The 12,783-nt window shown below is 41.6% G+C and overlaps 1 protein-coding gene across 6 annotated transcripts in view; it reads left to right on the plus strand.

The window, feature by feature from the left end:
• LTBP1 (latent transforming growth factor beta binding protein 1) overlaps nt 1-12,783 on the plus strand; it is a 456,789-nt gene that overhangs the window by 37,343 nt on the left and 406,663 nt on the right. The gene's annotated exons all lie outside the window — the stretch shown is intronic.

The raw sequence follows: 12,783 nt of genomic DNA on the forward strand, positions 1-12,783 counted from the left end.
CCAACAGCTCGATTTCAGACTTCTGACCAGTGCCTCTGCGTCGTCTAAAACATGTAGTTTGTCGTGCTTCATTGTAGCAGCCCTAGAAAACTAATGTACTTGGCAAATGGTGGTGCCCTTTTTTGGTTTTCTTTTGTTTTGGAGTAGTTGATTAACAATGTTGTGATAGTTTCAGGTGTACAGCAAGATGATTCAGTTGTACATATACATGTATCTATTCTTTTAAAAATTCTTTTCCCATTTAGATTGGTACATAATTTTTTTTGGATTTATTTTTAGTTGGAGGAAAGCAGTTTTACAGCGTTGTGTTGGTTTCTGGCATGCAACAACACAAATCAGTCATAATTATACATACATCACCTTCCTCTACAGTGGATATCACCTCCCTCTACGGTGGTTTCTTTGAATGAGATGAGTGCTGAGGAGGAGCTGGTTGTGCTGTATGCATTCAGCAGAGGCGGGCAGGAATCAAGATGTGCTAAATTTGAGCATCTGTTAGACATCCACTCAGAGCTGTTGAGGAGGTAGTTGGACATGGAAATCTGGAGTTCAGATAGAAGGACAGGGCCTGAGGTCTAAATTAGGGCCCAGTTTAAATGGAAATCAGAGCCACATGACTGAATGAGGTCATCAGAAGAAGGGCCCAAGGACCAAGAAAGCCCTGGGAAGTGTCAACATGGAGAGATCAGAAAGGGAAAGAGGAGCCGGAGGGAGATTGTGAAGGTTGATAGTGAGGTTGGCAGAGGCTGCTGGGGTGACGTCTCAGGCAGGGAAGAAGGTAGTGAGGGAGGAGGGATTGGTCCATCGATGCTCTTGGGGAGAAGGGAGAAGGCCATGGGACTGGCAGCCAGGAGCTTGCTAGTGTCTGTGACCCGGTGGACAGGCAGAGGTGCAAGGCTGACTGGAGTGTGTTCTAGAGAGAGTGGAGGGTTATTTATTTTTTTTTAATCTTGGCATTACTTCATAAGCATTACCCCAAGTCATTAAAAAGTTTTTAGGACATTGGTTTTTGATGACTTAATCACATTTCATGATTTTTGTCTCTTCTTTGTTTTTACAGGTAGGTTATTTCTTTTCTTTCACTCTATCTCTCCTTTAACTCACTGTATTGATTGTAATACTGCAGTGGACAGATTTGAATAGAAAATTTCCTGGGTTATTCATGATGAAATCCAAATAGCATGAGTGTTCTCAGGGTGTAATCTTAAATATGGCTGATTGCTTTATAGATAGTCTGTACTGTGGACCCCGCCTCGGCAGTGTAGGAGCTGGCTTGGTACAGCTATGCTAGTACTGAGTTGACCAGAGCATCCAGAACAGTGTTAAGTTACAGTGGTGACGATGGACATCAGTGTTTCTGTTCCTGTTTTACAGGGTAATGTCTCTGCCGGTTACACTAAATCATACCAGGTCAGCGTTCTGGACACATGTATTAAAGAATATATGTTAATTCCTTCCCCCTCCCCTGAACCCCATCTCTTACGAAGAGTCATTCTGGAATCAGTAGAGTCGAGTTGCATTTTGCTTCTTGATGGCTTGTGGCAGGTTTCAGCACTAGCATTTGTCCCCATACTCTGGGATTGGGCAAATGAGTTATTTATTTCTCTCAGCTTTCAGATCTGATAGTAAGTTCATGATCTCAGTGAGGTCTTTCCTAATACCCTGAATCCCCTAGGGATAGGTGCCTGCTGCACAGTATTTATTCTTCCCTTTCTGAAATGTTTGTTATAATTATCATCACTGTTTCTGTTGGTCTGCTGGCTGGGCTGTGAGTTCCACTGGGCAGAGATAGTGTTTTCTTATCTACAGTTCTAGTCATGGGGCGTGTGATGGCGCCTGGTGCAACCTGGAGTGCAGAACTGTCACTCAGGACTTCACTGAGTGAGGGTCTGAAGCACAGGTCAGACTTGGAACTGACCCCAGGGCACCCAGCTGGGGAGGCAGGGAGGGGTTCAGACTCAGGTCTGTGCGACGTTGAGTCCGGCTTCCCGTCACCCTACTGCCGGCTTCCACCAGTAGGTGGATTTTACATCTCCTCAAGGTTTGTCCTGTCCTGAGAATTGTCTGTATCCTTTTTGGCCCTTTGAATATAATTTTGAAAGTATTGGTTGATTTCCCACTTGCTTGCTTAGTTGCTTCAGTTGTGTCTGACTCTCTGCGACCCTGTGGACCATGGCCTGCCAGGCTCCTCTGTTCATGGGATTCTCCAGGCAAGAATATGGAGTGGGTTGCCATTTCCTTCTCCAGATTTCTCACTTAGGGCCCTTCATTTCTCATTTCTTCCATATCTTTATTATTCCAACATATAACTGTATGGTGAAGTTTTATGTATACACACACAAACACACTTGTCTGTCTTCCATACTGGACTCTGATCTCCGTGAGAGCAGGAAATTTGTCTTCTCCATCTTTTAATCCACACGTCTTGGCACAGTGTTAGCATGTAAGGGGGAGGGGCTCAATGTTTGAATAATGAATGGAGAAAGATTATGGTATTAAAACAGATCAAAGATTTATTATTTAGAAATTTATGGCCTTGCTATAATGAATTATGACAATGTCATTTATAATTATACTTTACATGTGCGTAATAGTTTGTAAAACCCAAGATTTGTCAGGAACTTGTTTGTCATGTTTTGTGTTGTTACTCAGTCGTGTCTGACTCTTTGAGACCCCATGGACTGTAGCCCGCCAGGCTCCTCTGTCCATGGGATTTCCCAGGCATGAGTACTGGAGTGGGTTGCCATTTCCTTCTCCAGGGGATCTTCCCAACTCAGGGACTGAATCCATGCCTCCTGTGTCTCCTGAATTTGCAGGTGGATTCCTTACTGTCGAAGCCACTGGGGAAGCCCCGTGTCTATTATACATCTGTACTAGTGTTAGTATACAAAATAAAATTATACTATTATCAGAGAAGATGCTTAACTAATGACTGAATAGCAAAATAACCTTGTGTTTTCAATACATTTTAATAATGACATTTAACAACTTACAATATCACTTTATAATTCTAATTTTGAAAGGCTGTATAATACCATCCTTTACTCAATCTATATGCTGCTTTTGCATTTTTCATTGGTATAAATAACACTGCTGTGGACAGCTGGGCATAAGTGTGTGTATAGTTATTTTCTTTTTTAAACTATTTTCTTAGGGTAAATTTCTAGAAATGAAGCTACTGAAATAGCCTGGAACATATTGTTGAAGTGCTTTCTAAAAGGCTTGTATCATTTTACTACCCTTTATTACACTTTGTATTAATATTCTACATGTCTTTTAAAAAAAAAATACAAAGTAGCCATAATATTGTACCTCCTTGTTTTGGTTGGCATTTCTTTTGATGACTGCCTTAATTTAGACAGTATACCACAGGTTTACTTGCTAATTGTATTTTCTTTTGTCTCAATTGTCTATTTCTGACCTTTTTTCACCTTTTCAATTTTGGTCTTAATTTGTTAAAGACAGCTTTTGTTAATTCCTATATATAACCATTTTCTGAAAATTTTCTGGTTTTTCCTCATTTTTCTTTTGCTATTTTAAATTAAATATTTACATCATAAAAACTTGTAGATCTTTAACTTTGTTTTCTTTTTCACTGACTTAAAAAAAACAACAACAAAACATCATAAAACAGCAGTAATAAGCCCAGAAACAGAACCCATAAAAATTACTGGTGGTTTTTTCATTATGTAACTTATGACTTAATTATTACACTCTGTGAGTGATTTCACAGTTATTGATGGCATCAGGAGGAGTGTGCTTGGCCTCGGCTGACCATCTATTTTAAATTAAATCACATGGTAACAAGCTTCTCCTGCTGAACTCAGGCTTCCAGAACCTCCACCCTCCAGAATACAGCTCCCGGGGAATTAGGCAGACGAGGGCTCACTCCTTGACATAAAGGCAGTAAGTAAAGTCCTCATAAAGCCCTGAGAGTCTTCACACAACCTTTGGGCCTCATATATTCCACGTTATTTGTGCTGTGCTCAATCATCTGACTATCTGCTTGGTTAAGTTGTCACTTGAGAGTAGATTAGAAAAGCAAACGGCGTAGAAAGGCTGGGGAGAGATCCTGATTGAAGAGCAGGGCGCTCTGAAAGCACGCACACCCCTGAGGTTTTTCATAGAGCTCTTCCAAACCTATGAGTTAGTAAATGTCTTGGCGCTTGATTCGCCTATGTAGAGCATGTGATTTTGTGGTACTCTTCATTATTTCACAAGGCTGGATAGAAAAGGTGGTGGGGTTTATACTGTTGTTTTTTGCTCCTTAGGGATTTTGGAGGAAGCTGACCCAGAGATATTCACAATGAAAGTACAGCATTTTATCTAAGTTTGGCACAAGGGGCATACGGAGTGAGGGCAGACGAAAATGTGTGACCTCATGCTATGAGTCTTGTGATCTGATATCACTTAGTGTTATTGAATGACTTCAAAGGGCAGCTGGGAATTACTGTGAAGACGCACACACAGCAAAGCAGTTTCTCACCTGCTGTCTCTGATCACAGAAGACACAGTTAGACTTACATTTCTCCCTGGGACACATGCGGTCGACATGCTGTAACTTGCTTGGAGTTAGGCAAGGGGCAGAGATTCCCTCTGTTTGCCCTGTGTGGGCTGGGACGGGTTTTAAATATAACTAAGAGTTACTTTTTTAGAATTAAGAGCAATAGAGCCTGAGCTTCAGGGCATGGGACACTTCCTAAAAATACAGTCACTAACCTTTTAAAGAACATTAGGATCAGCTTGTTAAACTGGAGTAGGATTCACATGTGGAAGAAATCTGAGAGGATTTACTGTTTGGAGCAAAAATTGAGGATTTGTTTCAAAAGATGAGTGGTTTCCTAAGACCATCTCTGGGCCGCAGTGGGGTAGGATTTTATTGTCCATTCTTCTCGCCCAGGTCTTGATGTGGGCTTCCTGCAAGCCTGCTGTGTGCACACTGAGTTCGTTACTGTCACGGTGGGCTTCCCAGGTGGCTTGGTGGTGGAGTCCACCTGTCAAGCAGGAGATGCAGGAGACTCCGGTTTGATCCCTGGGTCAGGAAGATCCCCTGGAGTAGGAAATGGCAACCCACTCTAGTATTCTTGCCTGGAAAATTCCATGGACAGAGGAGCCTGGTGGGCTACAGTCCAGGGGGTCACAAAGAGTCGGACATGACTGAGCAGAGCACAGCATTGTGATGTTGGCAGTTTTTGCCACTTTGACCAACCTCATCCCTGTGATCACCCTTTCACCCCATGATTAAGAATCAGGTTTTAACTGTCTTCAATTCTCAATTGCCTTGTGTTGGCTAATTTTTTTAAAAAAATTATTTTGATTTTGAAAAAATTTTGCATTCAGGAAAGTAAAAAGGATACAGTAGTTAGCATCTGTGTATCTACTACCCACAGCTAATACCTGTTGTCATATTTTCTATACATCTTTTTTTTTTTTTAAATAATGTGGGCCAATTTAAAGTCTTTATTGAATTTGTTACAGTATTGCTTCTATTTTATGTTTTGATGTTTTGGCCATGAGACGTGTGGGATCTTAGCCCCCTGAGCAGGAATTCAACCTGCGTCCCCTGCACTGGAAAGCAAAGCTTTCACTGCTGGACCACCAGGGAAGTCCCCCGTCTTTATTTTTTAAAGAAAAAATTCCAATAAAGTGACGTATTTCCTTCCCTGGAATTGTTCCGCATCCTTCCCTGAGGTGTCATGGTTATGAATTTAGTGGGAATCCAATACATATTTTAATGCTTTTGTTGATTTCATATGTATCCTTAAAAACAAGAAGTAGTGATTTATGTCTTTAAAAATTACATGGACAGTAGTGTAGTATCATGTAAAGAATAGTACTACAGAGTAGCATTTTATAATTACTTTCTTCGGTCAACATATTTTCACAAGGTTCATTCATATTGCTTGGCATATAGATCTAGATCGTGATTTTAACTGCTGTAAACAATTCCATACATGAATATACCACAGTTTATCAGTTCATCTGTCCGTGTCACTATTTTCCTACTATAGTTGGTGTATATGTCCGCTTGGGTCCATGACAGTCTAGAAGGGAAATTGCTAGGTGTTAGGGTGTGCACATCATAACCTTACTGAACGTTGCCATCCTGCTTCTCACAGAGGTGAGTATCCCATACACCTCCATGAACAGTATATGAGTTTCCATTTCCCGTATCTTTGCTAACACTTGGTGCTAACAGACTTACTGCCAGTCTCGTGAGTGTGGAATTGCATCTCATGTTGTTTTGATCTGCAGTTGTCTGATAACTGGAGAGGTCGTGTATCTTTTCACATGTATTTTACATTTCACCATCTGTGAATAGCCAGCTCACATCCTTTGTCCATTTTTTACTTTGTTTTTCCTATCTATTTTTAGGAATTCCTGCTATATCTGATTATTAGTCGTTTGTTAAATATATTGCGAGGGTCTTCTTTTTGTCATTTGTGCTTCAGTTTTGTATGGTGTCTTTTAAGTTTTAATACAGTCAAGCTCATCAATCCCTTTCGATTTTTACTTACTGTTTTCACATTTGAGAAATTCCTCTTTACCCCAAATCATGAAGATATTCTGTCGCGTTTTCTCTTAAGTTTTATAGATCTAGAATGCATGGGCTTCCCAGGTGGCGCTAGCGGTAAGGAACCCGCCTGCCAATGCAGGAGACAGAAGAACTTCGGGTTTGATCCCTGGGTCGGGAAGATCTCCTGGAAGAGGGCATGGCAACCCACTCCAGTATTCTTGCCTGGAGAATCCAATGGACAGAAGGGCCTGGCAGGCTACAGTCCATGGGGTCGCACAGAGTTGAACGCAACTGAAGGCCTTGGAACACACCAGAATGCACACTCCTGTGTTGCGTAGGGATCTAGTTTTGGTTCTTTTAGATGTGTGGCTCTTTCTTTTTCAACACCATTTATTTCGTCCATTTTTTTACAGGGTTGTTATATCTCCTCTGTCATGTTTCAAGCCTCCATTTATATTTGAGTCTGTTTCTAAGCTTTCTGTTAAATTTCATTGATCTGTTTTTCTCTCTTTGAACAAGTACCACAGTCTTATCTGCTATTATAGTTTGTAGAATTTCTTGATTATGTACATAACCACTTAGATAAACTGAAATAATGTCACATTGTTTCTTCATTTTAGACCTTTTATTCTTTTTCCTTGTTTTGCCATGGGACTTACAATATAACATCAATTATAGAGGCTGTTGTGGGCATTTAGACTTGTTTCCAGCTTTAATAGGAATGTTTCTACAGTTTGCACATAATATTTGCTGTAGGTTTTGGTATCCTCTTTAGTATGCGGGATTTGCTGTAGGTACTGTTTACCAGAACAATGAAATCCTTTTGTATTCCTAGTTGTCTTACCAGTTTTTGTTTGTTATTATGAATAAGTGATGAATTTCATTGGAAAATTTTTGCGTTCACTGAGACAAGTTCTCATTTAATTTTTAACGTGGGGAATTCTGTGGAAAGAGTGGCTGACATTAAAATCATCCTTATATTTCTTGAATTAATTTGGTTTGGAAATAATGTTGTATTAGATTTACTAATTTTTTTTTTAAGGAATTGTGCATCTATATGTTCTTAACTGTGATTTGTGTGTGAGTTTTCATTTTTGTCTTGATTCTTTGTGTCTGTGTACAATTCCTGTCTGATTTTGGTATAGAGGTTTTACTTTTAACGGGAGTTGATTCTGGGGTCTGTACTGAATGTCCTGACTCTGGTAGGCCAGGACTGGGAATCTGCAGCGTACAGATCCTGGGTGGTTGCACTCTATGCCTGTACAGCTCAGAATCAGGTGAAGACTCCAGGACTCTCTGCAGATCTCTCCTGTCCAAGACTCTGCCTGGAGATCCCAGCCACTCGGCCTTTATCACACTGTGCGTGGTGATCCTTGCTGCATAGTGGTCGACCAAGTGCCTCCTGCAAGGCGGTTACGGTGATCCTAGCGCTCCCCTCTTGATCCCCTTCTCTTAGGATTCAGTCTTCTCTTGCCAGTTGTCTGGTATCTGACAACAGTTGTCTTATATCTTTCATCCAGTTTTCTAGCTGTCATGGCAAAAAGGCTTGTTTGGTAACAGTTATTCCATCATGCCCAGCTGTGGAAGTCTGTTTCTTTAATCTGAAAAAAAAAAAGTCTTTAAAAATGATTGTTCTGTGTTTGGAGTGGGAGATGTGGTAGAGGTTAATTCACTGTGCTTATCTCGAGCAGAAGTCCTTTTATTGGATTATCTACTTAATAAATTGTGGGCTTCCCCCACTTCTAATTCCTTTTCACAAAAAAAGCTTTCAGAAGCTTTTTTCTTACTGCACCTGAATGTCTTAGGCTAATTCTCTTAATGCACTTTTGAACTGGAGGTTTAGTACCTTATCATAGCTCCTATCAACCCTTTGTGATGTTCTTCTCTTGTGAGTTCATGACCAGTTTCAGAGGGTTCCTCCCGTACAGAGTTTTTCTAGAATGCATTGAATCTGAGCTTCTGTAATTGTTTAATATACATATTGCTAAATGCCACTGCAAGCCATATATGTGAGCAAAGTGTACTTATATATTAATTTTGATTTAAAAATATCTTTGAAAGCTTGGACTTCCCTGGTGGCTCAGACGGTAAAGCATCTGTCTACAATGCAGGAGACCCGGGTTTGAGCCCTGGGTTGGGAAGATCCCCTGGAGGAAGAAATGGCAATCCACTCCAGTACTATTGCCTGGAAAATCCCATGAACACAGGAGCCTGGTAGGCTACAGTCTATGGGGTCGCAGAGAGTCGGACACGACTGAGCAACTTCACTTTCACTTTGAAAGCTTGGAGACTGACTGAATAACTGGTAAACCACATCCAGGGTTGTAGATGTTATTATGAACCCACTTATTATCTTCCTTTTATAGATGTCCTGAAGTCCCAGCATTCTTGGAAAGAGGTGGATCTACTTTGACATCGGTCAGTCAACTAAGATGAGGTTCAGGCTTCCGTCCTTGGGTACAAAAAGTTCTGTCTTAGCCAATTATCTGACCTCATAGATGACATTCTAGTTGGGAAATAAAGGAGCTTTATTAAAAGATGATTAATATATGTGACTGTATAGGTGAGATGTGAAGTGAATGATGAAAATGGCTCAGGAGGTCAGGGTGAGTGGGCATTTGGAAAGGACTTCACAGAGAAGCAGGACGTTTCAGGTGAATAAGCGCTTGAGGGGCTGGCCCATATTTCAGGACAGGACACCCTATGTACAGAGGCAGGAAAGGTGAGCTTTTGCAGGGGTGGACCAGGGGTGGGGGTTGATGGGGTCCAGATGAGGCCTTCAGTGTATCTCCTGGGCAGCTAGAATATGTTGAAAATTTTTAAATGAAGGAGAAAAAATTCAAAGAGCGACATTTTGGGAAGATGATCAGCAAGTCTGGTAGGATTTTATTCCCTCACCGGCGGTTCTCCAGTTTGGCTGCACGTTGCCATCACCTAGGGAGTTAAAAAACCGAAAAACGGAAGTGACCAGGGAGCCCCTTTCCCCAGAGATTGGGATTCAATCAGCCTGGAGTCACACCTGGGTTTTGAGCTCCCTGGGTGATTCTGCTGTGCTGCAGAGCCTGAGAACCACTGCCACACCCGCTGATAAGATCTCCATAGTGTTCGCTCATTGTGTGGAGCCACAGCTGGGCTGGGCAAATGCAGGATGACTGATGGATAACATTTTTAAAGAACTTCTGTAAGATTTAAAATACTCCACATAGTGCAATACCTCAGTTAGAATAACAGTTTTCTCCGGAAATAACGTCACAGAGAACTAGTGACTACCAGAGGGGAGAGAGGAGGAGGGAGGGACAAATTAGGGGTATGCGTTTAGCAGATACAAATTGCTGCTACTGCTAAGTCGCTTCAGTCGTGTCCGACTCTGTGTGACCCCATAGACGGCAGCCCACCAGGCTCCCCCGTCCGTGGGATTCTCCAGGCAAGAACACTGGAGTGGGTTGCCATTGCCTTCTCCAATGCATGAAAGTGAAAAGTGAAAGTGAAGTCACTCAGTCGTATCCAACTCTTCTCGACCCCATGGACTGCAGCCCACCAGACTCCTCCGTCCATGGGATTTTCTAGGCAAGAGTACTGGAATGGGGTTCCATTGCTTTCTCTGATACAAACTAGTGTGTATGAAATAGAGAAGCAACAAGGATACATTGGAGTGTAATCTGTAAACATACTGTCTGTGCTGACACCTGACGCTAATGTAACACTGTGAGTCAACCATCCTTGAATTTAAAAAAATAACAGTTTTCTCATAAATGCCTACAAATTTTTACACTGACCATGAAGTAGTGACAAATGTATACATTTTTGAAAGGGACTGATAATTATCTTGAGAATTTAGTCACATGGAAAATTCTTTTAATTTTTTGCGTTAAAAACAGAAGGGCAACATAAAACAGACACAGCTACGAGGGTAAGAATTCAGTAAGCCACTGTAGTGCAAAAACACAAACTTGCAGTGACAAAAATGTAAATTCTCAAAAAAGGTGTTGGTGGAAGGCCGCTGGTTTGTGCATCACCCGGCAGGCAGGCAGGCAGATGGCTGGGTTCTGGTTTGGGATTCAGCAGGCCAGGGGCCGGCCAAATATGCATTTCTAAAATGTTTCCAGGTGATGCTGCGGCTTGTCCAGGCGTCACACATTGAGAAGTGACACGTGGGAGCCACTATTGCACGAAGCCCAAATGTGGTGGGAAAATGGCTTGCTCAAGTGTGGCTGCAGGATGTCAGTTTTGCTTTTCAGGTCGGGGAGGGGCTTGTCTTGGCCACTGGGGAATCTGTTCCCTTACCCGCTCTGCTTCCCCCACCTCCCGACCCCCGCAGTGCAAGCCAGCCCTACCTATCTGCTCCAGGAGGCTACTGCTGAAGCCCAAATGGGGAGGGTAGAAGAGAAAATCGTCTAATCAGTCTCCTTATTGTCTCTTAAAACTTACTGTGAAGGATAGTATTGTATATATACTATCCTTACTGTGAAAGGATAGTATTGTGTATGTGTATATATATATAACTACTATTATATAAAGTGTCCTTTTTTGGTGTAAGTTTAAAGTTTTTTTTTTTTTCTTTCATTATTTTTTCCCTGCTCCCCTCATCCTTCCATATGCAAAATTTGAAGAGTTAAAAAAAACAACAAACAAGGCTACCCTTTATACTTCTAACTCATCCTCCAGACAGCCCCTTGTTGGCTATTGTAGGTGTTTTGGGGGAGATTTCTGTGCTTGGCTTCCACCTAGGTGCCAGCTTTTGTCAGCCACTCTGTGCAGCCTTCCTGAGAGACCTAGGAGACGTTTGCAATACACCTTGGGAGGGAGAAGCGGAAATCATTCTCAGATGTTAAACCGAGACATGTTTCTAATTGAAAGCATGAAGAGAATGTGTACATGAAAGTGCCTGGGGGTGGGGGGTGATCTCTGGCAGAGGCTCAGCTTTGAAAGCCCCGTCCTCTTCCGCTTGTGACCACTTCTGCTGTCTCTGGGTGGAGCCCATTTCCATTCCTGAGATGTTCCATAAATAAGCATGGCTGAGGAGGGACCCGATGATCATGTTGGCCAGGAAGGCGCGGATAAATTAGACTCCTGAACTCTCGAAGTGCATAGCTTTTTGACTTTGACTTCTAGAAGCCTAATATGGAAAGAGCCCTTGGGGACCATTTTAGAAAAGCAGCTACTGCCCTCCTCCTGCACTGAGACTTGTGTAGGTGCAGAGGCCAAGCTCAAGTAACTCACCCCAGGGTGACCTCGGGAGCTGGCTGCATTTTTCTTTCCTTTTTTAAGAATCTTTCTCAACTCTTAGAAAATTTGTCGGCCTGGTATTCTGACACTTGACAGTTATTTCTTATCATTATTTGCTATAACTAATAGGAATTATAGGGAAATAGGAAAAGTATCTTTTCTCTTTTATAGGAGGTTTCAGGGTTTTTAGGTCTCGGTCATTGGTTGCTCCATGTTTGAGCCTCCTCTGGTGTGTATTCTTCATCTATTTTGTAATTGCTTGTAGACTGAATCCTGGGTTGAATTGTATGGGAGGTTTAGTATTATGATCTGCCTCAGGACAGAGAGTTTAAGTCAAAGAGGACTGATACCAAAAGGCTGGTGTAAATAAATGGTACAACTAAAGAAGGGTCTGAAGGAATCATGTCTGTAGGCCTATGATGTTAATAAAATTTAAGTCATAAATTTTATGACATATAACATCTAAACTCCCAGGGGACCTTGCTTGTGATAAAATCCATTCACCTTGCCCGTGACCCATAGCCCTGCTAACTTTAAAACTCTGCTTGGCCACAAGTCTGATGATTCAAAGTACATGCATTCATGGGACTTCCATGGCAGTCCAGTGGTAAGACTTTGCCATCCAATGCAGGGGGTGTAGGTTTGACCCCTGATCAGGGAGCTATGATTCCACATGCTTCATGGCCCAAAATCAAAAACATAAAACAGCCACAATATTGTAACAAATTAAATAAGGACTTTAAAAATGGTCCATATTAAAAACAAAAAAACAAACAAACCCCAAACCCAAAGTAAATGCATCCTAGCTAATAGGAGATAAACAGGTGGTTTCTTTTTTATTGCCTTTTGTTATAATATTAAGGGTGTACTGGCTTTTAAAATATATAATGCATGTATGAAAGTGTATATTAGATGACTTTCAATCTTTTTACCTTTGCTTTTTCTCTCAAAAAAAAAAAAAAAAGTAGGTTGACTAAATTTCTGAACAGTCACTCCAAGCTTTGATAGCTTAATGCAAGATGAAGGCCATTACCCTCTTG

The sequence above is a fragment of the Bos javanicus genome, chromosome 11 (genome assembly GCF_032452875.1).
Source record: "Bos javanicus breed banteng chromosome 11, ARS-OSU_banteng_1.0, whole genome shotgun sequence".
Taxonomy (NCBI): domain Eukaryota; kingdom Metazoa; phylum Chordata; class Mammalia; order Artiodactyla; family Bovidae; genus Bos; species Bos javanicus.